The 25,342-nt window shown below is 38.4% G+C and overlaps 1 pseudogene; it reads left to right on the forward strand.

Annotated features, from left to right (window-relative positions):
- Positions 1–112: 112 nt before the first annotated feature.
- Positions 113–24,321, forward strand: LOC114204976 (AP-3 complex subunit sigma-1-like; annotated as a pseudogene).
- The last annotated feature ends 1,021 nt before the right edge of the window (positions 24,322–25,342 follow it).

Here is a 25,342-nt window from a genome sequence, read left to right on the forward strand (position 1 = left end):
GTGAAACAGCTGAGCGTCAGGGTTCCTTGCTGGACAGAGGTAGCCGATCTCAAAGGGCTGTGGGACAGGGGAGGGGCAGGTGTGCTGCTGGCTTCCAGGAGGCGATGTGTCCATGGCTCTTCTGGAAGATGACGGGGGCTCGTGTCCTTCTCGCCTGTTCTGGGGAAACTCTTATCTTATTCCCGTACCTGGACAGAACAGGTCCCAGGGGGAAGAATATGCTCTGCAGAGGGTAAACCCTGCTGGGATGGTGAAGGGCTTTCAAGAAGCTTGGGGGGCTTTTTCCTTAAAAGGCAGCTCTCAGGGAACCCTTGCAGCAGAGATGTTTGTGTCCTGATTTCCCAGCCACCAGCAGCCTGAGTCGCCCCATTGCTTGGGAAACTTGCTGAGAAGGAAGCAGGAATGCACAGGCTTTTCTCTGATTTCCTGACTGCTCTCCTTGCACTCTGCCCTTGCGTCTCAGGCTGGGAGCCTGGCTCTGGGCGGGTAGCAGAAGTAGAAAAAGGCGCGCACGTAGGGCAGGGCCTGCCGTGTGTGTGAGTGAGTGCGTGCGTGTGTGTGGCAGTGTGTGTGTGTGTGGCAGTGTGTGTGGCAGGCTCATAGAAGTTCATTTTTTTTTTAAGATTTTATTTATTTATTTGACAGAGAGCGAGAGAGGGAACACAAGCAGGGGGAGCAGGAGAGAGAGAAGCAGGCTCCCCGCTGAGCAGGGAGCCCGATGCTGGGCTCTATCCCAGGATCCTGGGATCATGACCCGAGCCAAAGACAGACGCTTAACGACTAGGCCCCACAGGCACCCCTCATGGAAGTTCATTTCTCTAGAGAAATGCTATAAAGGTAGTTTGGCTCATTCGTAACTGCCCAGATATCCCTGGGGCACTGTACTTGAGTATTAGAACACAAATGCTTCCCACAACTTGGAATGAATTATTTCCAATATTTAAAGGCAACTCCTTACTACGGATGCTTTATAGCATAATGAGAACTTAACTCTACCTGATTAAATGTACTGGTAAATCAACATTACTGAAAAATACTAGAGTGACATGAATCATTTTCCAAATTGCCACAATGGCAAGAATGTCTATTTGTCTGCAAAGGACAAAAAAAAAAACAAAAAAAAAAAAACAGAACAAAACAGAACAAATGATAGGTCACACCAAGATCTACCATAGGATTGCATTGTCTTGAGCTACTGACAAATTCACAAGGTGATGGATAAAATCCACCAGGATGGAACACCATCATACATAAATGCAGAAAATGGTGAGTGTTTTCATTTATCTTTGACTTTTAGAGATGTATGAAACAATGCTGAGAAGCACATGACACCAAAAAGTAAGACCCTGGAACATGGTTTACACCATACAATCTTCATTTTTTTTTTATTTCTCTGTTTGTCTTGAGTTCACAACTATATGTCAAGCACATTAAGGGCCATGCCATTGGTATTATAACCTTTACACTACATTGGGCAGTGCCCTACATGCTTTATGTAAATCAAGTCAGTTGATTTTCATGGTTGCCTCATATAGTAGCTTCCTTTATTTTCCCATTTTACTAGACTACCAAACCAAGAAGCAAGACATAAAACTTGCCCAAGATCACACACAACGAAGGAGCAGAGCTGGAATCTGGACCTAGACCTTCTAACTCTGGAGCCCATGGTCCTAACTACTCTACTAGGCTGTTTTCTGCTCTCCTAGATCCCCTAAAGCTGCTAGCTATATGCTGGCCAAGGAGGATCTCTCAAATATGTTCCTCTTGAATGAGATTCTTGCTAAAAAAAGTAAATAAATAAACCAAAATTCACATTTTCTCTCATGTTCTTATAATTCCCTACATCTCTACCTCAAAGTCTTCTACTGGACTCAGATACTTGTACCTCCCTCTACTCATCTTTGTCAGAAGTGCCAATTATGTTTCACATATTATGCCTGGAAAGTTCTGCTCAAAAGGATCCTGTGGCTGCATTCTGGTTCAGCAAAAAGTAGTACTTTAACCAGTTAGCAGTATCTGCCATGGTTTAATAGTATACATACCAGTAGTAAAATACTGTCTCTCTTTCAGAATGCTGACTCCATCAAACCATTAGGGATCATCCTCCTAATCCTAATGTTTGTACTTGCTCTATTTATAACATGCCACTGTAAATACTACAGAAAATTGCTGTGCAGTTTAGCAGAATGAACACAGACTTTAAAATTACTAGATGTAGGATTCAATTCATCTTTAGGGGGGTGTGTGTGTGTGTGTATATATATTTGTGTGTTTGTGTACATATATATATATATATGAGAAACCCCTCAGCTTCTCTAAATAACATGGAGTACTTATGAGTTAATGATAAGGCAAAGAACAGCGAGCTTTGTCTATAAAGGGCTAGACAGTATATATTTTAGGCTTTGTGGGCCATAGTCAGCTGACAACTGAAATAAAGGAAGTGAAAGCATATCCTACACCTAAGCAGTCAAGAATGTTAATTTTTCTTCAATGCTTAGAGATTCATTTTTTTATTATGAGACATTGAAATAGTTTAATTATTTCATTTAAAATGCAAACATATAAAATCAAGAACACAAGAAACAAGTGTTGGCAAGGATGTGGAGAGAAAGGTACTCTCGTGTACTGTTGGTGGGGATGCAAACTGGTGCAGCAACTATTTTAACTTTCAAAAAGTTAAAAATAGAACTACCCTACGATCCAGTAATCACACTACTGGGTATCTACCAAAAAAATACAAAACACTAATTCAAAAGGATACATGCACCCCTGTGTTTATTGTAGCATTATTTACTATAGCCAAATTAAGGAAGCAGCCCAAGTGTCCATCAACAGATGAATAAAGAGGATGTGGTATATATACACACACATACACACACACACAATGGAATAGTACTCAGCCATAGAAAAAGAATGAAATTTTGTCATCTGCATCAACATGGACGGAGTTGGAGAGTATAATGCTAGGTGAAATAAGTCAGTCAGAAAAAGACAAATCTATGATTTCACTCACATGTGGAATTTAAGAAACAAAACAGAGGAGAAAAAGAAAAAAAGGGACAAACCAAGAATCAGACTCTTGACTATAGAGAACAAACAGATGGTTACCAGAGGGAAGGTGGATGGGGGCATGGGGGATGGGTGACAGGGATTAAAGCATACACCTGTCATGATGAGCACTAAGTAATGTATAGAATTGTTGAATCACTATATTGTACACCTGAAACTAATATAACACTATGTTAATAACTATCCTAGAATTGAAATAAAAAACTTAAAAAAATCTTAAAAATTAAATTAAAAAATGCAAACATAGATTGGTGATTTATAGTAAGTTATTGTTAATTAATACCTTAATATGAATATATCAATCATACTTAAGAACAAATCTCACTGAAGATAGGTCAAATTTTTTTGATTATGTAGTTCCTCAGTAATTTTTTCTCACATCCCAGTAAGTATAGATATATAAGTTATATGCATTAAAACTCCATATTTTGTACCTTATAAACATACACAAAATATAAATTATTTAAGAATAAAGATTGAAAGAAGCTCTAATGTCGCCTTGCCGTGTTCTTTGGATGACTGGAGACCACTATCCTACAGAATGGGGAAGAGAATGAGCACTTCCTATTGTTAGTTGGGTGGGATTTTTAGGTACACAGTCCTCCCAACCAGCCAGTATGAAAGGTATTACTGAATTATTACCCTATTTTGCTATGAAGAACCCCAAAGAGTAAATAACTTCCAAGACTACAGGTAGTAAGTGGCTATGTGAATACAGCTCTGTATGAATCCCAAAGTCTTGTGCTTCTTTTACAAGATAATAAAGGGGATAAAAACTGAAGCATCTCCTAGAGAGACCATGTCTGAAGGGAACATCAAAGGAATGACCTTGCAGGAGCAGGTTCCATACACAGGGGATATCTGAATACTATAAAGCTCAGGTTGGAAATAACTTGAGTGGGGCAGGTCAGGTCTCTGGACATCTGAGGCAGTACTGATCCTTCTCTCAAATCTCAGATTTCCATATAGACAAAAGAGCCATTAACCTGGATGGTCTCTGAACCCTTACGAAAATATCCAGTGCCCCTCAGTCCTCTGGCAGCAGAGGAATCCCAAAACAGTGCAAAGACACAGAGAGCCATCCCTGCCCTCCCTACCCTTTGGCTTTATTGCCCTCTCCTCCATCACATTCCACTGTCTGTGCAAAACAGGAGGCTCTGAAGCCCAGCTTGCCCTGGGCTTGAATTCCAGCTCCACCCCCCTTGCTATTAGCCCTATGACCTTGGGTAAGTTACTTTGTCCCCTGTCAGTCCATCCTCTCATCTATGAAATGTGGTAATACTTCACTGGTGATTGTGAGAACCAAGTGAGATGAGAAATGTCAGCCCTCACCTCTAGGCCTGGCCCACAGGAAGGACTCCACAAATGCAAGCCACCTCCCTCTGATGAATCTCCAGAGGGGTAGATTCACCAGCTCCAGCCTCAGAGTCAGAGAAAGTTGTTACAGAGGAGCATGGGCAAGAAACCATGCAGCTTAATTTCCTTTTAAACGATTGGCAAATAAATGTTTTCTAACTCCACTATTAATATCGTTATTGAAATAAAATGTGTTGCATTAATGTGTTCCATTGTACAAAGACAGAACTGCTGCCCTCAAGGCGGAAAAAGGAGAGGTCAACAACAGATGATAAAGAGGAACATAGAGATGATGCTTAGTAGCTTTTTCTCCCCTTTGCCAATAAATAAAAGCTGTTTTATGTGGTTCCTCAATTCTAAACTTATATTTCTTGCCATTCTCATTGAGTTCCCAGAGGGGAACCATCCTATTGTTGACATTTAATAATGCCAAACAATAATCGAGGGCTCATTAGGCCAGAGGAGGCTCGAGGAAGTGTTCAGTGTCAGCTGCTTCTGGGTAGAGTCCCATTTAAACCTTCTTAGAGAGAGGAGGCTCTATGCCATTTTTAAAGCTGTCATGAGAAAGAAAAGCCACAGCCAATGCTCCAATAGTGAATAAAAGATGATGATGACAGTGGTAATATTGCTTTGCGCATAGGCTAGGAAGGCTGAGGACAGGTGGAACTCAGAACTTCAGCTTGACCCTGAAGGAAGAATAAGATTTGCGGAAGCTGAGAGGAGTTTTGGATGTATTTGACACTGGTCCAGAGTGAGGAAAATGTCCATCTTGCTCAGGGCACAAACGGACTACACAAGTTACTACTTCAGTTTCCTTTCCTCAGGTTAAAATATTTCTTTTGGTACAGAAGATAAACGCTGAAATAGGATTTTTCCCATTTGCAGAGGTGAAAACTTATATTATCCAAGGAAGTCCTTTGTCTTCCCTCCATTCAAAGCTTTACCATGCCCTAACCTGCACACTGCATAATTCCCCTCTATAACCTCCCTGGCTCCGGAAAAGCTGGGGCACTGCCAGCATATAGCTATCTATTATCCATGCATCTTACATCCTTAATGGCAGCAAATCGCACTGGGCCAAAACACTTAGAGAATTGGGGGCCTATGTTGGTTTTTAGGAAGGAGAGCTTCTGATAAATTGGGGGCCTATGTTGGTTTTTAGGAAGGAGAGCTTCTGATAAACAGAGTTAACAAGTTGAACACTTGACACTGAAAATCTTTCAGGTAATGATTAAGTCCTTCGGACTTAATTTCCTTCACATTTCCTTCACTACCGGACAGGTTAGTGAAGGAAATGGAACCCTTTCTTGGTCATCTGGGAAGCCAGAGATCCTTAAATTAATCATTTGAGTATCAAGTATCGTTGCCTCACACTGGACAGACTGAAAGGTGGGTCCATGACAAATCTCAAGAAATCAAGAGGTACTATTGCTTTTCCTCTTTCCTTTTAAAAAAATAAATTTATGATACCAATTTGTTTCCACGGGACATGTCTCCTTCCCGTGAAAGGCAATAAAAGAAAAAATAATTAATTACAATTTTTAGAAGCTGGAGTATGGTTAATCAAGGCTTTACTATATTTTACAATCTCCTCAAAAGTCAAGACCTTAAATTTACTTTCTATGTATCCACCCTCAACATATGGCATGCACTGTAACTGGGAAGAGATGTTACTTATTATAGTAATACTTCATTTATCTGAATATAGAAGTTATTTTTTGTTTTTGTTTAAATTTTGTTAGTTAATATACAGTGTAATATTGGTTTCTGAAGTAGAATTCGGTGATCTATCACTTACACACAACACCCAGAGCTCATCACGAAAAGTGCCCTCTTTAATACCGATCACCCAGCTAGCCCATCCCCCATCTACCTCCCTCTATCAACCCTGTTTGTTCTCTATCATTAGGAATCACGTATGGCTTGTTTCCCCGCTCTCCTTTTTTTCTTTTCCCCCTTCCCATATATTCATGTTTTCTTAAATTCCACATGATGAATGATATATAGTATTTGTCTTTCTCTGACTGACTTATTTCACTTAGCATAATACATTCTAGCTCCATCCACATCATTGCAAATGGCAAGATTTCATTCTTTTTGATGATTAATATTCCATTGTGTGTGTGTGTGTGTGTGTATCTCACATCTTCTTTATCCCTTCATCAGTTGATGGACATTTGGGCTCTCTCCATAGTTTGCTATTGTTGATAATGCTGCTATAAACATCAGGGGGCATGTACCCCTTCAAATCTGTATTTCTGTATCCTTTGAGTAAATACCTAGTAGTGCAATCATAGAGTAGTTCTATTTTTAAATTTTTGAGGAACCTCCACAAACTGTTCTCCAGAGTGGCTGCACCAGTTGGCATTCCCACCAAGAGTGTAAGAGGGTTCCCCTTTCTTCGCATAGTACTGGAAGTCTTGGCCTCAGCAATCAGACAACAAAAAGAAATAAAAGCATCCAAACTGGCAAGGAAGAAGTCAAAGTTTCACTATTTGCAGAAGACTTGATACTCTATGTAGAAAACCCGAAGGACTCCACCAAAAAATTGCTAGAATACATGAACTCAGCAAAGTTGTAGGTTATAAAATTAATGTGCAGGAATCTTTTGCATTTCTATATACCAACAATGAAGGAGGAGAAAAAGAAATCAAGGAATCGATCCCATTTGCAATTGCACCAAAAACAATAAAATACCTAGGAATAAATCTAACTAAAGAGGTAAAAGATCTGTACTCTGAAAACTACAGAACACTTGCTAAAGAAGTTGAGTACACAAAAAAATGGAAAAGCATTCCATGCTCATGGATTGGAAGAACAAGCATCATTAAAATGTCTATACTACCCAAAGCAATCTACACATTTAATGCAATCCCCATCAAAATACCACCAGCATTTTTCACAGAGCTAGAACAATCCTAAAATTTGTATGGAACCACAAAAGATCCTGAATAGCCAAAGCAATTCTGTAAGAAATAAAAGAGAAAAAGTTCTGCAAGAGTCTGAGTAGACAGATCTATTAGTTTTCGACCACAACTCACAAGCTAATTCTTCAGGGCTATTTTCACTGCCAATTTGATCAGCATTGTGAACCATAGAGAATGTCTCCAATACTCTCAAGACTGGACAGTGCAACAGCAGTGGTCTCATCAATTCCCCTTCTGCCAACAAGGAGAAACACATCCTGAGTATACCCAAGATCTAATAAGTGCATCTCACTAAGGAAATTTCACTGATTACAATGGCTTTGGAAGTGTTTTACTATAAAACATTCTAGAAAGTGGACTGTAAACACTCTAAATTCTTTCTAATGTTAAGTATTTGGAGGTTACATTTATACTGCCCCTATTTTCAACCAGAAATTCCTAGAAAGTGAGTTTTTCTACAAATATCCTTTGGTCAGTTTTCATTTAAAGAACTCAACTGTAAGTATCAATAAGAACTACTACTAGACTGTGTTCAACTATTAATCATGTTCATATTATGTACTCTCTGAACCAAATCAGACATATTCCCTTATAAGGTAACATTTATAAAAAAAATTTAATCCCTCTTCATAGCACCCCCTGGTACTCCCACAATTAGTAAGGTATGAGTGATAGTTTCACCAAACTGGTCTTCCAACCGTCTTATCACTTCCAAAATAAGGAGATTTAGACTTACTAGATCAGCTACCCAGGTATCCCTATGCTTTTTATTGTTTTTGTTTTACTTTTTTATTTAAATTCAATACAGGGGGTACCTGGGCGGCTTAGTCAGTTAAGCGTCCAACTCTCGATTTTGATCTCAGGGTCCTGGGATCAAGCCCCACATCAGGCTCCGTGCTCAGCCGGAGCCTGCTTCGCTCACTCCTTTCCTCTCTCCCTCTGCCCCTATCCCTGCTCATGTGTTCTCGCTCTCTCAAATAGATAAGTATCTCTTTAAAATGAATAAATTCAATTTAGTTAACATACAGTGTATTATCAGTTTCAGGGATAGAAGTTAGTGATTGATCAGTCTTATATTATACCCAGTGCTCATTACATCAGGCACCCTCCTTAATGCCCATCACCCAATTATACCCATCCACCGCCCACCTCCCCTCCAGCAACCCTCAGATTGTTTCCTATAGTTAAGAGTCTCTTTTGGTTTGCCTCCTCTGTTTTTATTTTTCCTTCTCTTCCTGTATATTCATCTCTTTTGTTTCTTAAATTCCACATAGGAGTGAAATCATATGGTATTTGTCTTTCTCTGACTTATTTCACTTAGAATACCTTCCAGTTCCCTTCACATCATTACAAATGGCAAGATTTTATTCTTTTTGATAGCTGAGTAATATTCTATTGTGTGTGTGTATACACACACACATATACCACATCTTCTTTATCCATTCATCTGTCGATGGACATCTGGGCTCTTTCCATAGTTTGGCTATTGTGGACATTGCTGCTATAAACCCTGGGGTGTACTGCCCCTTCGGATCACTACATTTGTATCTTTGGGGTAAATACCCAGTAGTGCGATTGCTGGGTTGTAGGGTAACTCTATTTTTAACTTTCTGAGGAACCTCCATACTGTTTTCCAGAGTGGCTGCACCAGTTTGCATTCCCACCAACAGTGTAGCAGGGTTCCCCTTCCTCCGCATTCTATCCAACACCTCTTGTTTCCTGTCTTGTTAATTTTAGCCATTCTAACTGGTATAAAGTGGTATCTCATTGTGGGTTGGCTTTGTATTTCCCTGACAACAAGTGATGTTGAGCATCTTTTCATGTATCTGTTAGCCATCTGTATGTCTTCTTTGGAGAAATATCTGTTCATGTCTTTATGTTTTTTAAAATGCAGAAATGTATAATTTCTCAAGACTATTTTAAGAGGAAGAGTCTGTGTGTGTCCACTCTTTTTGCCACCTGAGTTTATAGTATTTATGATGTGTATAAATACCAATGGTTTTAATTTGTATTCATCTTATTGTTTTCTATTGTATACATTTAAGACACAAGAGAGATCAAAATTTCTAAAGCATAAAAATTTCTAAGCATAAAAAATTTATATCAGAATTTTAAGGGGCAATTAATGTATGATATTCTAATTAGTTTTAATTTTCTGGCATCTAGGTTATAGAAAATTACTAAGACTTCTGCGATCAGATATTTTTAAACAAATTTATAGCAGTGGAAACATTTAGGGAGTGGGCCATGACATTCAGAGACACACCTCTCCAAATACAGTTTGTTTACCTTACTTCCACTAACTAGTTTATGACTCAAAATAGAGAAATCAAGGAAACGGATGATGGCAATAAAAATTAAACTGTTATACAGAGTCTCTATACTTTCTGGAGGTTTCAAAAGCCAGGAACTGTTAACTGGTCTCCATGCTCTTTTCTTGAGGGGCTTAAAATCTACTAGGCAAGGAAAGACACATTCAAAAATTTGTGTAAATGGAGAAGTACACAGAAAGGAAATGAGGGCATCAAGCACTTAGGCATTTTAGGGAGCAGTTAGCACTTCAACGTGGGTGGGCCACAGGGTGAAGAGGAGTACAGGGGAAGAGATGAAGGTGGAGACTCTGATAAGGATTCATCAGCTGTCATATGAAAGCAACTAGACGTCATCTTAAAAATAAGGAACCCATTGAAGAGTTTTAAGGGGGAGAGGAGATAAAATGATGAATTAATATTGTTGATTTTAGTTTTTAAAAGCTAAATCTTGCATATGGTATTTTAAATTGCTAAACTGCATGTACAATATACCAATGTTATAAACAAACCTATAGGTGTTTGTATGTGGTTTATATGCATAGAAAAAGGGAACATGTTCAAAATAGCCTCAGTAGTTACCACCATGGAACGATTTTGGGGTGATGAGAGGGGGCTTTTAACTTTATAAATATATTATTTGAATTTTCCCAACAAGCATCTACTCACTTTTTAAATTAAAAAGAAAGCTCAATCTGGCAGCAGTGTTGATGTGCAAGACCAGAACTGAAGAAACCAATTAAGAAGCTGTTGCAATTTAATTGTCCCAATGATAGACAATGAGAGTCTAAACAGAATCAGTAGCATGAGAGAGAGGAGGAGGTGGATTTTAACTATATTAAGGACGTAGACTAAGGAATGTGGTGATGTTGGCTCTGGAATGAATAAGAGGTTAAAATATATATATGTCTACTCAGACTCTTGCAGAACTTTTTCCCTTTGATGGAAGAAATAACCTGGTCTACCTCTCCTCCCAGTCTCCTACCTCCATTCTTCTGACTCCTATTGACCAAGCCCAATCAGCAGGAAGGCAGAGGTCAAGGGAGTTCTGGATGATGCAAGTTCACAGAAACCAGCCTACAGGGACACAGAGGTAAGAAGAGGAATATTGAGAATGAATCTGCAAAGAACAGTCATCATCACATGGACTCCTGTTCAAGGATCTCCTCTGGGGAGTTTACAATGATCTGGAGGAGGAAGAACAAAACACACATGAAATGATTATGAAGAAGCTGTCCTGGACTTGCGATCATTGAGACATGAGTTCCAACCCCTACTCTGCCACTTCCTGGCTCTGTGACTGGACAATTGATAATATTTCTCTGAGCCTTCAATTGTAAAATGAAGATAAAAATACTGAGTGTAGAGGATTATCATGACAATTAGACATTTTATGTAAATGTTTAACCCAACGCTTGTTGTAAACTAAGAGCTTCGTGAATGTTAAGAGGAAAAGGGGATGATGAAGCTGACTACGAATGGCAATGGTTGTTCATTCAGATCCTAAAAAGGATTAGTGTGAGCTAGAATAGACTGGGGTTTTCAGGATACAGCTTGACTGACAGGCAAGATACAAGGAGGTGCGTGGGGAATACAAGCATTTTTTATTGAGGACATAGAGTTCTGAACAGCCTAGTGTAGTGTGTGCATGACTATAAGAAAATTGATAGATTTGGGGGCTTACTTACTCTCATGCCATCTCTGAGAGCCAGCAGCCCAGGAAAGAGACACATCCTATATGTCTATCACCCCAATCTCCTCCTGTAGGCTGACCTTATGGCCATCAGCTCTCACTTCTCTGCTAAGAAATTATTTTTGAACGCCTGAGTATGCTTTCCCTTGAAGAGCTGAATACAATTCTGCAATTGTATTGCAGAATTCCTAATGTTAAAAGAACAAATCTCAGGAATACACATTGTCCTGACTCAAGTCAGAGCAGAGAATGTAGCTCAAAGAAACTGAACCACAACCTAATTTTCACAAAGTCTTCCTTGACAAAGAAAAAAAAAAAGGCTTCTAGTACTCTCCAAACGCCTTTGATTTCCAAAAGCAAAATTCTAATCTACTCCTTATATTCTCATGTCTCTTAATATCTGCCTCATTTTATGTCCTAGTTTTTACAAGTATGCTCGTGTTAACACCCCTAACACACTGTAAGGTCATTAAAAGATCATTTCCCTCTTATCTATTGCAACTGTGGTTCCCAAGTACAAACTTGTGCCAGAATCACCTGGGATACTTGTTAAAATACAGACTCAAAGACAAGGTGTTTTAATTCTGTCAGTCCAGGATGAGACCCAGAGGCCTAATTTTTTTTAAGTTTTCCAAAGAATTCATATATGCTTTCATTTTGAGGAACATCCAATACTCAGCTACTAGGACATTATCTTCAATACCTATGCCCAGTGATTAGTAAAGAAAATAGGAAAAGGAAGTGGCTCAATTAGAAGAATGTTCTTTTATCCCATGCTAAGACATTTTATTCTGCAGAAATGTGGAAAATGTTTAGAAAGGAAAGGGACATGGTAAAGTACATGTTTTACACAAACCATTCTGACCACCATAGAAAGGTGCTGCTCTAGAACTAAAGAAAACTCCTGAAGCTGAGCAGTAATTTTGGCAAACGGTGAGTCGGTTTGAATTGGGGGCAGCTGAAGTGGAAAGAAAGGAAGCGATGTGAACATTTCAGTAAAAATAAACAGGAATTGGGACACCTGGGTGGCTCAGTAGTTAAACGTCTGTCTTTGGCTCAGGTCGTGATCCTGGGGTCCTGGGATTGAGTCCCATATCTAGCTCCCTGCTCAGCGGGGAGCCTGCTTCTCCCTCTGCCTGCTGCTCCCCCCTGCTTGTGCTGACAAAAGCTTAAAAAAAAAAAAACAGGGATTAATGATCAAGTAGATGTGGGGAGGAAAGGCAGATGGAAGTGACAAATAACCACTGTGTTTCTGACTTGAGCATATGGGTAGAAAGAGATCAGAGTGGAATTACAGAAAGTGTAACAGACTTAGAGTTGGGGAAATTGTAGGAAGGTTGTTAGCCAAATGATCAAGTTGACTTTCAGGATCCAATATCATGCCCACATGATTCTATATCATAATACACTAACCTCAGAAGAGCTATCCAGGCCCCAGGTTTAAATGCAGGAATCATTGGTATACAGGTGTTAGAGGAAGCCATGTATGTATCACAATACTCCAGGGAGTGTATGTTGATTGAAAGAAGGTGCACTAAGGAAGGAACACATCTGTAAAATAGGTTGAAGATAAAGGGCAACCAAAAGGAGATTAGGAAAAGTAATCAGATAATTTAAAGAAAAACCAATGCAAAGAAAAAGCTATAAAATCATAGGTAATGAGCTCCCCATCACAGGAGTTATTCATGCAGAAGACACATGTCATAATAGGACATGTCAAACAGGGGTAACAACTATAAGATAGTTGTTGCATTAGGCACAGGGCTGAGTACAGTGCAGGGGGAATAATATCAATACAGAAACATCAGAGAGAAAAAAAAGGATCTATTTTTCACCATTTACTATTTAAATGATCTTGGAGGAATTAAATGATCTCTTGAAGCCTCTTTTTTTTAATTTTATGCTCTAAGTATCCATTTCATAGAACTGTTGTAAAGATGAAAATAATATTAAAGGGATTCTTCAAATGTCCACTCCCTCTCCTACTTTAAATCCATATATAAAAATTCAAGGAAGTCTGACAAAATGTCTTTCATTAGCTGTATGTCTAAGCCTTCTCATTTTACAAGGCCCTAATGACCACACAACTTTCAATTCTGTTGTCATTTCCTCTCTATATAAATAATGGGTATATTTTTGGATGTTGCAGAACAGGTTATGTGTTGGGAGAGGATCGGACAGTATTTCCAAATCTAACGTTAATACTGCATTCTAGAAGATAGAAGGGAACTGAAATTAAGCTTCTCCCCAGCAGTTTGTGAAAGCCATTCTTTTTATCCTCTTGAAATTTGGGACCGTTGCCCATCTTTTTTCTGGCATCTATCCTATTCTCTTGATTTCTGAAAGATTATCAGCAGGTTATATACAAACCATCATAATTTTTACAGCAGAAAATATCTTTTCCTCCTAGGTAAAACAACAAGCTTTAATTTTCTTTTACCTAAATGCCAACAAAGGAAAGAAGCCATTTAATTATTTGTCTTTTAAAACATGTTTTTCATTGCATTTGCAAAGGTTTACAAGGAATACATCTAGTGCTTAATTGCTTGTAGCTAGGGAATACAATTATTCTTCTGGAGTCTACCAAATATTTATTGTGATTGCCTCTGCCTAGGTTTCAGGCTCATACCACAAAGATTGAAACTAATTGAGCCCAAACCCCAAAGCTATTAAGTGATGGCAGATTTGTGTTGAAAAACAGGGGTAATGTCAAGCCTTTGACATGGGGGGGAGGGGGAGTGGTGTTAATGTATTTTGTTGTGCTGATAGAAAAAACTGATTGACAGAATTCATTCTTTTCCACATAATTATGTACTTCTTTGTTGACCCATCTGGTCCCCTTAACAGCGTGCTAATACCATCATAAAACAATCAGATTAAATTGGTCTTCGGGTGATCAATGGTTAATATGGTTTCATACAAATTATTCTTAGACTGTGAAGCCTTTCCTATTAAAATTATAAACAGAATACCACATATTGACCGGGCTTTTCCCAATATTTGGGTGTGTGGACTAGAAATCATAAAGTCTTTCAGCATCTTTTTGACAGCATTTTTTACAGAGTACTACTATTTAAGCTCAAAGGCTCCTGGGTTACCCCTTGCTTATACCTAACATTCCTTACAGATATACAATTATCCATCCTTAGCTATCTTTTACTTGCAACTCATCTCTACTTAAAACCACAGCAGCTCATATTATTAGAATAAAAATCTAAGAGTAAATAAATTAAGGAACGCTAACAGAAGTACATAGCAATAGTTGTTAAAAAGGGAAAGATATAAAAACAAAAACAAAACAAAACAACAAAAAAAACCCCAGCAATTTCACAGTTCCAAAGGTCAGAAAAAGGGACCTGAGTTGCAAAAGAGATAACAGTTACTCATAGGAACTTCAGCTATTCTATCTCCTAGATAGCTCCTGATTTCCATCCTCAATACCCTAAGTCAGAATCTCATCTTCCACCTTACCCTGAGCCAGTCCATACTGACTCCTCCTCCTAAAGCACAGAATTGATCTTGTCACTCTCCTACCTCAGCTTCTTTGAGGACTTCCCATTACTTACAACCAAGTTCCAATTTCCAAGAAAGGTATTCAAGCTTTCCATATTCTTCTCCCTGCCTATGTGTGACTTATTTATTAGTGTAGCCCTCATACACTCAAAACTCTAGCCACCCTAACACACTCCTGGTCCTAGAGCATGACAGGCTGTTTCATGTCTCTGCCTCCTCACCATGAAATTTTTTGTCTCTAATTCTCTTCCCCACAGTTTGCTGTTAAATCTATTCAATAACCATACCAAGTGGACTTAATCATATGCATACCCTATGACCCAATCATTTCATTCTCAGATACATACTCAAGAAATATGTATATATCTGCACATCAAAAAGCATGTAAAAGAAATATTCTTAGCACCATTATTTGTAAGAACCAAATGCAAGTGGAAACAAGCTTACATCAACATTCAGGTACATAAGTGCAGTAAATACATCAAATGGAATACCACAGAACAATGAAAATTAATGAAAAGCTACAATATGCAACAATACTTGGAAACAAAATGTTAGAACAAAAGAGCCCAACATGGAAGAATACATACTGTGTAATTATACTTTTATATAAAGTTCAGGTATGGATGAAACTAGTCTGTGGTGTTAAATGTCAGGATAATGGTTACTCTCAGGGAGGAAGGAGGGACAGTGACTGGAAGGACACATGATGACTTTAAGGTTCTCAAAATGTTTTACTTCTACTTCAAAATAACTCATCTCCCTGTACACTTAAGGTTTGTGCATGTTTCCGTATGTGTGTTATACATAGGGAAGGTTTTTTTTCAATTCCTATTTTTCAAAGTCAATATCAATTACTATCTTTTCCTTAAAGTCTCAGCTGATCACTCTCATTCAGAGTTAGTTTTTCTCTGAGTTCCCTATGGACCTAATTTTTCTCTCTCCAAGCATTTAATTAACATACCTTGAATTTCAGGCATGATGATTACATATGACATGGGTTAGGTAATTGAAAAGACAGACCCTTTTTTAAAAAAGCAAAGAAATAGAGAAAATTGGGAAGATGTGATGACTAAATCTGGGTTTTGGTGGCCCCTCAACCTAACAATAGTCAACAATTATCCTGACCAGGTCCTTCTGCTGAAGTCAAAAATTCCTCTTCCTCACATGTGCCCTTTATCCAGCTATGCAATGGTGTTTTTTTTTCTTGGTGAAACAGGGTATGTTCACAATATGTTGTATGTTTCCAAATATCGGAAAGCAAGGAGCAAAGACGCACCTGGCAAATGACGCATGTCACCCTGACCCAATGTTGTGCTTCACATATTTACAGGGACATGGTTCATGAAAACCAGCTAAGCCATCTCCCAGAGCTCAGCAGTGACATTCAGTACCCTCAGTTCAAGTTTTCTAGGGGCATGAATTGAAGCTGTCAGCTTCATCTATACTTATCAAACCTAGACCTGCAGAAACTCTATTGCTCATACCCTCACAATCAGCCATATTTTTGCAGGAAAATCCATTTCAGTGCCTTTTGTAATCCCAGGTGGCTAAGATGTCAGCTTCCCAGGGGCATTTGTAAGTTGCCTTGAAGCCAGTTAGTCCTGACCCTCTTTCTCAGACAAAACAATCCTCCTGAGACTGAGTTTTTCCATAAAGTCACAGAGCTGTCCGAGATGGCTGCATCACTTAACTCTGTGTGCTCAGGCCTGTCTTCCCCTCTATCTATATCCTTCGCCCAACACATATGTATTATGAGCTTACTAAGGACAAACTGTGTCATTCCCCACAGCACTTTGCCCATTGTAAATTGTTGTTTCTTGACCAACTGGATGAAATATGGAAGAGTGTGGAAATCATTTTCATTCCCCTGGCTCAGTTTTTCAAAGTATATGGAATGGGCCATTATTCATCTGAGCCAGAAAGATGCTCTCAGCTTTTAAATGCCCAATTGCAATTTTTTTTTCCTTTACTCAATTCCTACTTTAAATAAAGGAAGGAAGAAAAGGAAGGAAGGGGACTTTCAAAGTTGCATTTAGACATGCTCCCCAAAGCCTGGAAGCATGTGTTGAGCAGTGGAAATATGATTTTCACAGTATTTAATCAACACAGGAGAAATGTTCAGACTTTCAACAATACTGTCTGGTCTGTCCCTTGCTCCCTACTTATGAGGCACAAAGTCCTCACTGACAATTACTGCCTACTTCTTTTTAACAAATGTAAAGGCTATTTTGATGTTTCTTCTTCTTTTGACTATTTTCCCTCAGGAACACCATAGTTTGGATTCCTACTGTTTAGGCTAGTTGTTTTGTTGCATATGTTTTTTTGTTTTGTTAATTTCAATCTACTCTTTTGATAGAGCTCCTAGTTGAAATGTTTAAGTTTCTAAGCCACTAAATCTTATTCACTTATTCACTGGAGGTTTGGCTATCCCAATCCTTCTTTATTGTCTTTACTGTTGCTGAGGCAGGTGTGTTGTCTGTTATTTCTAAATAGACATGGATCTGGTCTTCCCTTAGGCAGTAAAAACACTGGGCTTTTGTGCATAGGCTAGAGCTCTAACCAACTTACCAAACCCCAATTTTCAAAGGCTCAGTGCTACAAATGTTTATATTTCATGTATATACCATCCCCCAGGGCCTGGCAGACCCCTCCATCCCATCAGTGGAAGGGGAAAGAGAACAGAGAAGGCATGATGACTTCATTCAAAACTAAAGCAGGCAAAAATATTTACCTAAAGTCAAATTCAATTTTTGAAGTATTTTCTTTTAAGATTTTGTTAATAGCTGTTTGTTTTCTGGATGGCGATACTATTAGCATATAATCCATAAAGGTGGAGAAGAGAACAGCAGGTGCCAAGGGTCAGACTGTGGGGAATGTTCTACTTCAAAAGGGAAGCAAGGAGATAATTTTGGGGGATTTGATTTGGGGGCATTTACACAATCCTTTGTATTTATCAAAATTCATAGAACTCAGTAACAAAAAAATCAGTTTTAAAAATAAGTGTATACAAATTTAAAAAGAGAAGTAACACTGATGTTTGACATTTTTTTCTTTGTAGCTACTCTCTTTTCCCCTTCTGAAACTCCAAAGCTTTCATTTTAGCCAGGTGTCAATTTTTCTCTAAAGAGATCTTTCCCTCGATATTACCTGTATTTTACTCAACTCACTGCTACCATCTTATTTAGATTCTGCAAATTTTGAAAGGCATTATACTTTTGAGACTGCCCAATTGAGAAGTTCACTTTCCTCCTACTTGATAGGCTAGCATTTGAAAAGAGACTAAATAGTATGAGTGGCAAAGTATCATGCCATAAAGAGAAAAAAAAATCCGAATGTGCATAGACATTATCTTTATTGAGTACTTTTCAGCAAGTTAACTCTTTTAAATCCTAAGCATTAGGATTAAGACTCCAGATATTTTCTCCCGAGGCATTGATATGTCTATTTGACCTCTATTGCACAATTTTTTTTCCTTTTTCCTTTATATATTTCAGGTCCCAGAAGTTTTATAAACATATAAGGACTCTGACTTGTGCAGAGGTGTGAACAAATACTGCAGTAAGATAACCTAATATTGTACAACAGCCTGATGGGTCAACTGTCTCACCACCAGAGAGCTGATGCCAGCATCCACATCAGTCCGCTGTCACCCCATAACCAAAATACTATCCAGAAGATGGCAGCGTAGGAGTATCCTGAACTTATCTCCTCCCACAGACACATGAAATCTATAGCTACATATGGATCATTTTCCTTTGAAAAAGATCTGAAAATACATCAACTGCTTCTCCACAACAAAAAACAAAAAGAGCACATTGAGACAAGTAGGAGAGACAGAGATGGTCTCACCAAAAATCCCAACCCAGTGGGGCAACACAGGATAGGGAGGAATCTCAACAGTCTGGTATTTCTCCTGGAACAGCAAGGTGTTGATACCCATATCAAGCACCCCAAGCCCTGGGATCTGTACAACAAAGATGAGCCCCTAAAACATCTAGCTCAGAAAACCAACAGGGCTGGGCGCCTGGGTGGCTCAGCTGGTTGAGTGACTGCCTTTGGCTCAGGTCATGATCCTGGAGTCCCAGGATTGAGTCCCACATCAGGCTCCCTGCTCAGCAGGGAGTCTGCTTCTCCCTCTGACCCTCTTCCCTCTCGTGCTCTCTATCTCTCATTCTCTCTCTCTCAAATAAATAAATAAAATCTTAAAAAAAAAAAAGAAAGAAAACCAACAGGGCCGATGTCCAGAGGTCCCAAAGTGCTCAAGGAAACTGAAATTCCCTTTCTGAAGGACTTGCATACAGTATCACCCCAGAGGAAAACAGCAGTTTGAAAAGCACCTAGGCTACATGTAAAAGAAATGCATTTGCTAATCTAGAAACACCTACTGGAAGAATGGGTTATGGTTGAAATTATCCCAGAGAGGGAAGCACTGGTGGGTGCCAATTTTGCTGCTAACACAGGTAAGCTAGCTTAGACATGGCACTTCCTGCCACCTTGTTAAAACAGGAGAGGGCAGGCATTCACACCACCATCCTGCTGCCTTACTGAAGTCAGAGAACATGTATGGTTCCAGTACTCTCCTGCTTCCTGGCTGGGGCAGGCAAGTATGAACCATCACGGCATTCTCTTGCTCCCTAAAGTCAACAAACATGGGAAGTTGTAACATCCCCTGCTCCCTGGCCAGGGCTGGGAAGTGGAAGCAATCATGGCATTTGTCTAACCCCAACCTAAAGCTGGTGCATGCACAGAGGTAAGGTACTCTTTCACTGCATTCCCGAAGCCCACAGAAGGACACCATCAAGACATTTTCCCACTTCCTTTCTGAAGCCAGTGAGTGAGCCTTGCCCCTCTACCTCCACCTTGCAAAAGGCATGCACAATTCACACAGGGGATATTCTTGATTGCCTGGCTCTGGTGGCCAAGGGGATGGGCATTCCTGAGCTGCACCAGAAAGTAACTATGGGAAAGACTGTTCTTGGCAGGCCATCATACCCAGGGCACCACACAGACAGCAGACTGAAACACAACCCCAGTCTACCTATGAAAAGGCCTTATTTACTTAGCCTGGAACTTCAGCCTGAGAGACAGGCTTCAGGTTTCCTACACATCTAGAAGCTAAGGAAGTGCTCCCAGGAAAGATAATCAGGGAGAAACAATCTTTGCATATCCTTTTGGCCTTGCTACAATTTGATGAGAGATGAGACTTCACAGAAAGGAGTTTCTATGCTTATTTCTACACTTCCCCAAATTTTTTTTACAACTGTTGCCCAGATACACCTCCAGATATCCTGATCTAGAGGCCAGCAGTGTTTACAACTGTGGCCCCATAGGATGGTATAAATATTTGCATACTTTAAAAGCTGCTGCTTGAGAGTTTGGCTTCCAATCAGCCTGAAACTAGGGGCTAAGATTCCTCCCCTTGGAATGATCACTTCATATAGGTCTCAGCACACTCTCAACAATGAAGATATATCAAAAATAAATCAAGAAGTTTAGATAATCACAAAGGTTTTGAGAGACAACCAAGAGCTAGAGCAGGGTAAATGAGAAGCTTCATCATCTACATGAGGCCACTCCTTCAAGACAGGGGTAGCTGCCTCACCTTATACACAGAAACAAAAAGAGAGTCAAGTAAAATGAGGAGAGAGAAATATATTCCAAACGAAAGAACAAAACAAAACCTCAGAAAGACCTTAATGATACAAAGATTAGTAATTTGCCTGATAAAGAATTCCAAAGCAATGGTCATAAAGATGCTCACTGATCTTGGGAGAACAATAAACACATTGAGAACTTCAACAAAGAGAGAAAATGCAAGAAACTACTAAAGAGACATCACAGAACTGAAGAATAACTGAACTGAAAATACACTAGAAGGGTTCAAAAGAAGACTGGATGAAGCAGAAAAATCAGTGAGTTGGAAGACAAAGCAAGAGAATTCACACAGAGCAGAAAGGAAAAACCATTTTTTTAAGAATGAAGGTAACTTAAGGGACCCACGGGACATCAAACAGAATATTTGCATTATAAATCCAGAAGGAGAAAAGAAAGGAGCAGAAAACTTGTTTAAGGAAATAATGGCTAAAAACTTCCCTAACCTAGGAAGGAAACAGATATCCAGATTCAGGAATCCCAGAGAGTTCCAAAATTGATGAATCCAAAGAGAACCACACCAACACTCATTATAAGTAAAATGTCCAAAGTTAGAGACAATTGTAAAAGCAGGAGAAAAAGAAATTATTATATACAAGGGAAACCCCATAAGACTATCAATAGATTACTCAGCAGAAACTTTGCAGGCTAGAAATGGAGTGGCAGGACATATTCAAAGTGCTGAAAGGAAAAAACTTGCAACTAAAATTACTCTACCTAGCAAGGTTATCATTCAGAATTGAAGGAGAGATAAAGAGTTTTCCAGATAAGCAAAAGCTAAAGTTTACCACTACTAAACTGGCATTACAACAAATGTAATGGGACTTCTTTAAGCTGAAAAGAAATGGAACTAATTAATAACAAGAAACCATACAAAAGTAAAAATCTCATTGGAAAAGATAAACATAGTAAAGGCAGTGGATTAGTCATTTATAAAGCTACTATTAAGATTAACTAAAACCACAACAATTAGTTAAGGGATACATAAAATGAAAAGATATAAAATGTGACATTGAAAACATAAAACATCGGGGAAGAGTAAAAGTGTAGTTTTGGAATGTGTTCAAATTTAAATTGCTATCAACTCTAAATACACGGTTATAATATACATAGGATAATATATGAACTTCACACAGTAACCACAAAGCAAAAAATTAAATACACAAGAGAAAATGAGAAAAGAATCAAGTTACATAACACTAAAAAAAGTCATCAAACTACAAGGGAGGAGAGAAAAAGGAAGGAACAGAGAGGGGGTATAAAAATAGCCAGAAAGCAATTAATAAAATGTGAATAAGTACCTATCTGTCAATAATTACTTTAAATGTAAATAGATTAAATTCTCCAATCAAAATAAAGTGGCTGAATGGATAAAAAGACACATATATATAATACCTACAAGAGACTTGATAGAAGGACATATTCAGACTAAAAGTAAAGGGATGGAACAAAGATATTCCTTGAAAATGGAAAAAGAAAGCTAGTGTGGCTATACACATAATGGACAACACAGACTCTAAAACAAAGACTCAGAAAAAAAAAGACAAAGAGGGGCACTACATAATGATAAAAGGGTCAATCTAGCAAGAAGCTATAATGTTTACAAACATACACTCTTCCCACATAGGAGCACCAAAACGTATAAAACAAATATTAACAGACCTAAGAGAGAAATTGACAGCAATACAGTTATAGCAGGGGAATTTAACACCCCACTTGCATCAATGGATAGATCGTCCAGACAGAAAATCAATAAGGAAACACCTTAAAGAAACAAACAAACAAAAAAGAATGCAGCCCAAAGAGTAATAAAGATCAGAGTGAAAATAGAGACTGAAAAAACAATAGAAAAGATCAATGAAGAGGCTGGTTCTTTGCATGAACAAACAAAACTGTCAAACCTTTAGCTAGACTCACCAAAGGAAAAGAGGTCTCAAAAGAAAATGAAAAAATCAAAGAGGAGTCACAACTGATATGACAGAAATCCAAAAAATAAGAGACTACTATGAACAATGATATGCCAACAAGTTGGACAACTTAGAAGAAATGAATAAATTCCTAGAAACTTACAATCTTCTGAGACTGAATCATAAAGAAATAGAAAAGCTGAAGAAACCAATAATTAGTAAGGAGATTGAATTAGTAATCAACAATCTCCGAACAGAAGTCTAGGACCAGACAGCTTCACTGGTGAATTCTACCAAACATTCAAAGAGGATTTAAAACCTATCCTTCTCAAACTTCTCCAAAAAATTGAAAAGTAGGGAATAATTCTAAATTTATTTTATGAGGCAAGCATTACCCTGACACCAAAACCGGACAAGGATGTATCTAATAACACAGATGCAAAAATCCTCAACAAAATATTAACAAACTAATTTCAGCAATATATTACAAGGATCATACATCATGATCAAGGGGATTTATTCCAGGGATGCAAGAATGATTCAAGAGCTGTATATCAAGCAGCATGATACACCACAGTAACAAAATGAAAGATAAAAATCATATGACCATTTCAGTAGATGCAAAAAAAAACAAAAAGTATGACAAAATTCAGCATCCTTTTATGATGGAAACTCTCTTAGAGGAGACGTACCTCAACATAACAAAGGCCATATGTGACAAACCCACAGCTAATATCAACCTCAATGGTAAAAAACTGAAAGCCTTTCCTCTGAGATCAGGAACAAGACAAGGACACCCATTCTCACCCTTTTAATTCAACAGGGTATTGGAAATCCTAGCCATAGGAATTAGACAAGAAATAGAAGGCACACAAATTGGAAAGGAAGAAGTAAAACTGTCAACTATTTGTAGATGATAGGACAGAATACATAGAAAACCCTAAACACTCCACCAAAAAAAAGAACAAAAAACTGTTAGGACTAATAAATGAAGTCAGTAAAGTTGTAGGATACAAAATTAATACACTACAGGTGGGGAAGGATCGCTGGCAAGATCCCCAGGGAAGGCTCACACACCGGCCCCCACCCAGTCAGCCCAGCTCATCTGGGATAAAGACGATACTCATTTTCAACAAACACAAGAAAGCTGTGGCTCTGGAAGTTCTACCAGGCCTACTGTGAAGATATAGAACAGCAAAACATCGGGGAGATGTTCCATTTGGTATCTAAGGGATGAAAACATTGGTAATTTCCTACAAGGAGTATTGCTAATTGGACAATCTGACAACAAACTGGTTTACAAACATTATACAACATTTTGGCTTGTGTGTGGATTCTTCAGAAAATGAACTTGGCATTTTGGATCTAGTTCAAGTATTTGTGGAAATATTAGACCAGTGTTTTGAATATGTCTCTGAACTGGACTTAATTTTCCATGTAGACAAGGTTCACTATATTCTTTTTCTTTAAAGATTTATTTGAGAGAGAGAATGTGAGCAGGGGGAGGGGCAGAGGGAGAGAGAGAATCCTCAAGCAGACTCCACACTGAGTACAGAGCCCCACAAGGGGCTCGATTCCAGGACCCTGAGATCATGATGGAGCTAAAACCAAGAGTCTGACGCTTAACCAACTGAGCATCCCAGGCACCCCAAGGTTCACAATACTCTTCCAGAAATGGTGATGGGGGAATGGTAATGGAGACCAACATGGATGCGATTGTTACACAAACTGATGCACAAAATAAACTGGAGAAATCCTAGGCTGGCTTAGAGGGAGCTCCGGCCCATGCTCTATCACCTGTAAAGAATATGAATCTTGCTGAGATCCCAAGAAATATTAACATTGGTGACATCAGTATAAAAGTGCCAAAGCTGCCCTCTTTTAAATAAAAAATTAAAAAGGCCACTCCCAGGTAAAATCCCAAGGGAAACGTCATCTAAGTTTACCATGTAGTTGTTTACCAAAAATAGAGGAAGAAAGTCTTAACTTTTGCTCTTGGATTTAAGTCAGGGTACTATACAGAGGTTGTATAAAATCAATACGGAAGTTCAATGTTGCTTTTTTTGCTCAGTGATTTTGAAGAAATTGATTAGTTCCAGTGTGATACTTTTTTTCTAAACTGCATTCCTATGCCCACCTAAGCCATGCCTCTTTCGCTACTACAGTATTTCAAATGTGTTTGAGATATTTCCCTAAATTATGTATAATCCAAAATGTTGGTGTTTTGTATGGATCACAAGTGCAGCATTCCACAATTCTTTCTGCTGTGTGTCACAATTGTTATTTAAAGAACCAAGAATGTACTGCATGAAAACATTATGATTTTTTCTTAGTTTAAATAAACTCCAAGTTAACTGGACTTCTAAAGCACCTTTTTGTTTGCCTGATATCTACTTTAGCAATAATTTTTATGACCCTCTGAGTCAACAAAGTATATTTTATTACTGTTAAAAAATTAATACACAGGGGTGCCTGGGTGACTCAGTTAGTTGAACATCTGACTCTTGATCTCAGCTCAGGTCTTGATCTCAGGGTCGTAAGTGCAAGCTCCACATTGGGTTCCACACTCCGCATTGGGCATGGAACTTACCTAATAATACCTAATAATAATGATAATAATAAAAATCTGTTGCATTTTTATATACTAATAAACTATCAGAAAGAGAAATAGAGAAAACAATCCCATTTACAATTGCATCAAAAGAATAAAATACCTAGGAATAAATTTAACCCAAGAAAGATCTGTATATTGAAAACTTTAAGATATTGATAAAAGAAATTGAAGATACAAATAGATACTTTAACAATATTATTTATGATGGAATTATGAGCATGGAATATCTATACTATTCAAAGCAATCAAAAGACCCAATGCAATCCCTATCAAAATTCCGGTAGCACTTTTCAGAA

This window comes from Eumetopias jubatus, unplaced genomic scaffold (assembly GCF_037043125.1).
Source record: "Eumetopias jubatus isolate StellerSeaLion01/CBP00866 unplaced genomic scaffold, mEumJub1_p1.0 scaffold_16, whole genome shotgun sequence".
NCBI classification, from domain to species: Eukaryota; Metazoa; Chordata; class Mammalia; order Carnivora; family Otariidae; genus Eumetopias; species Eumetopias jubatus.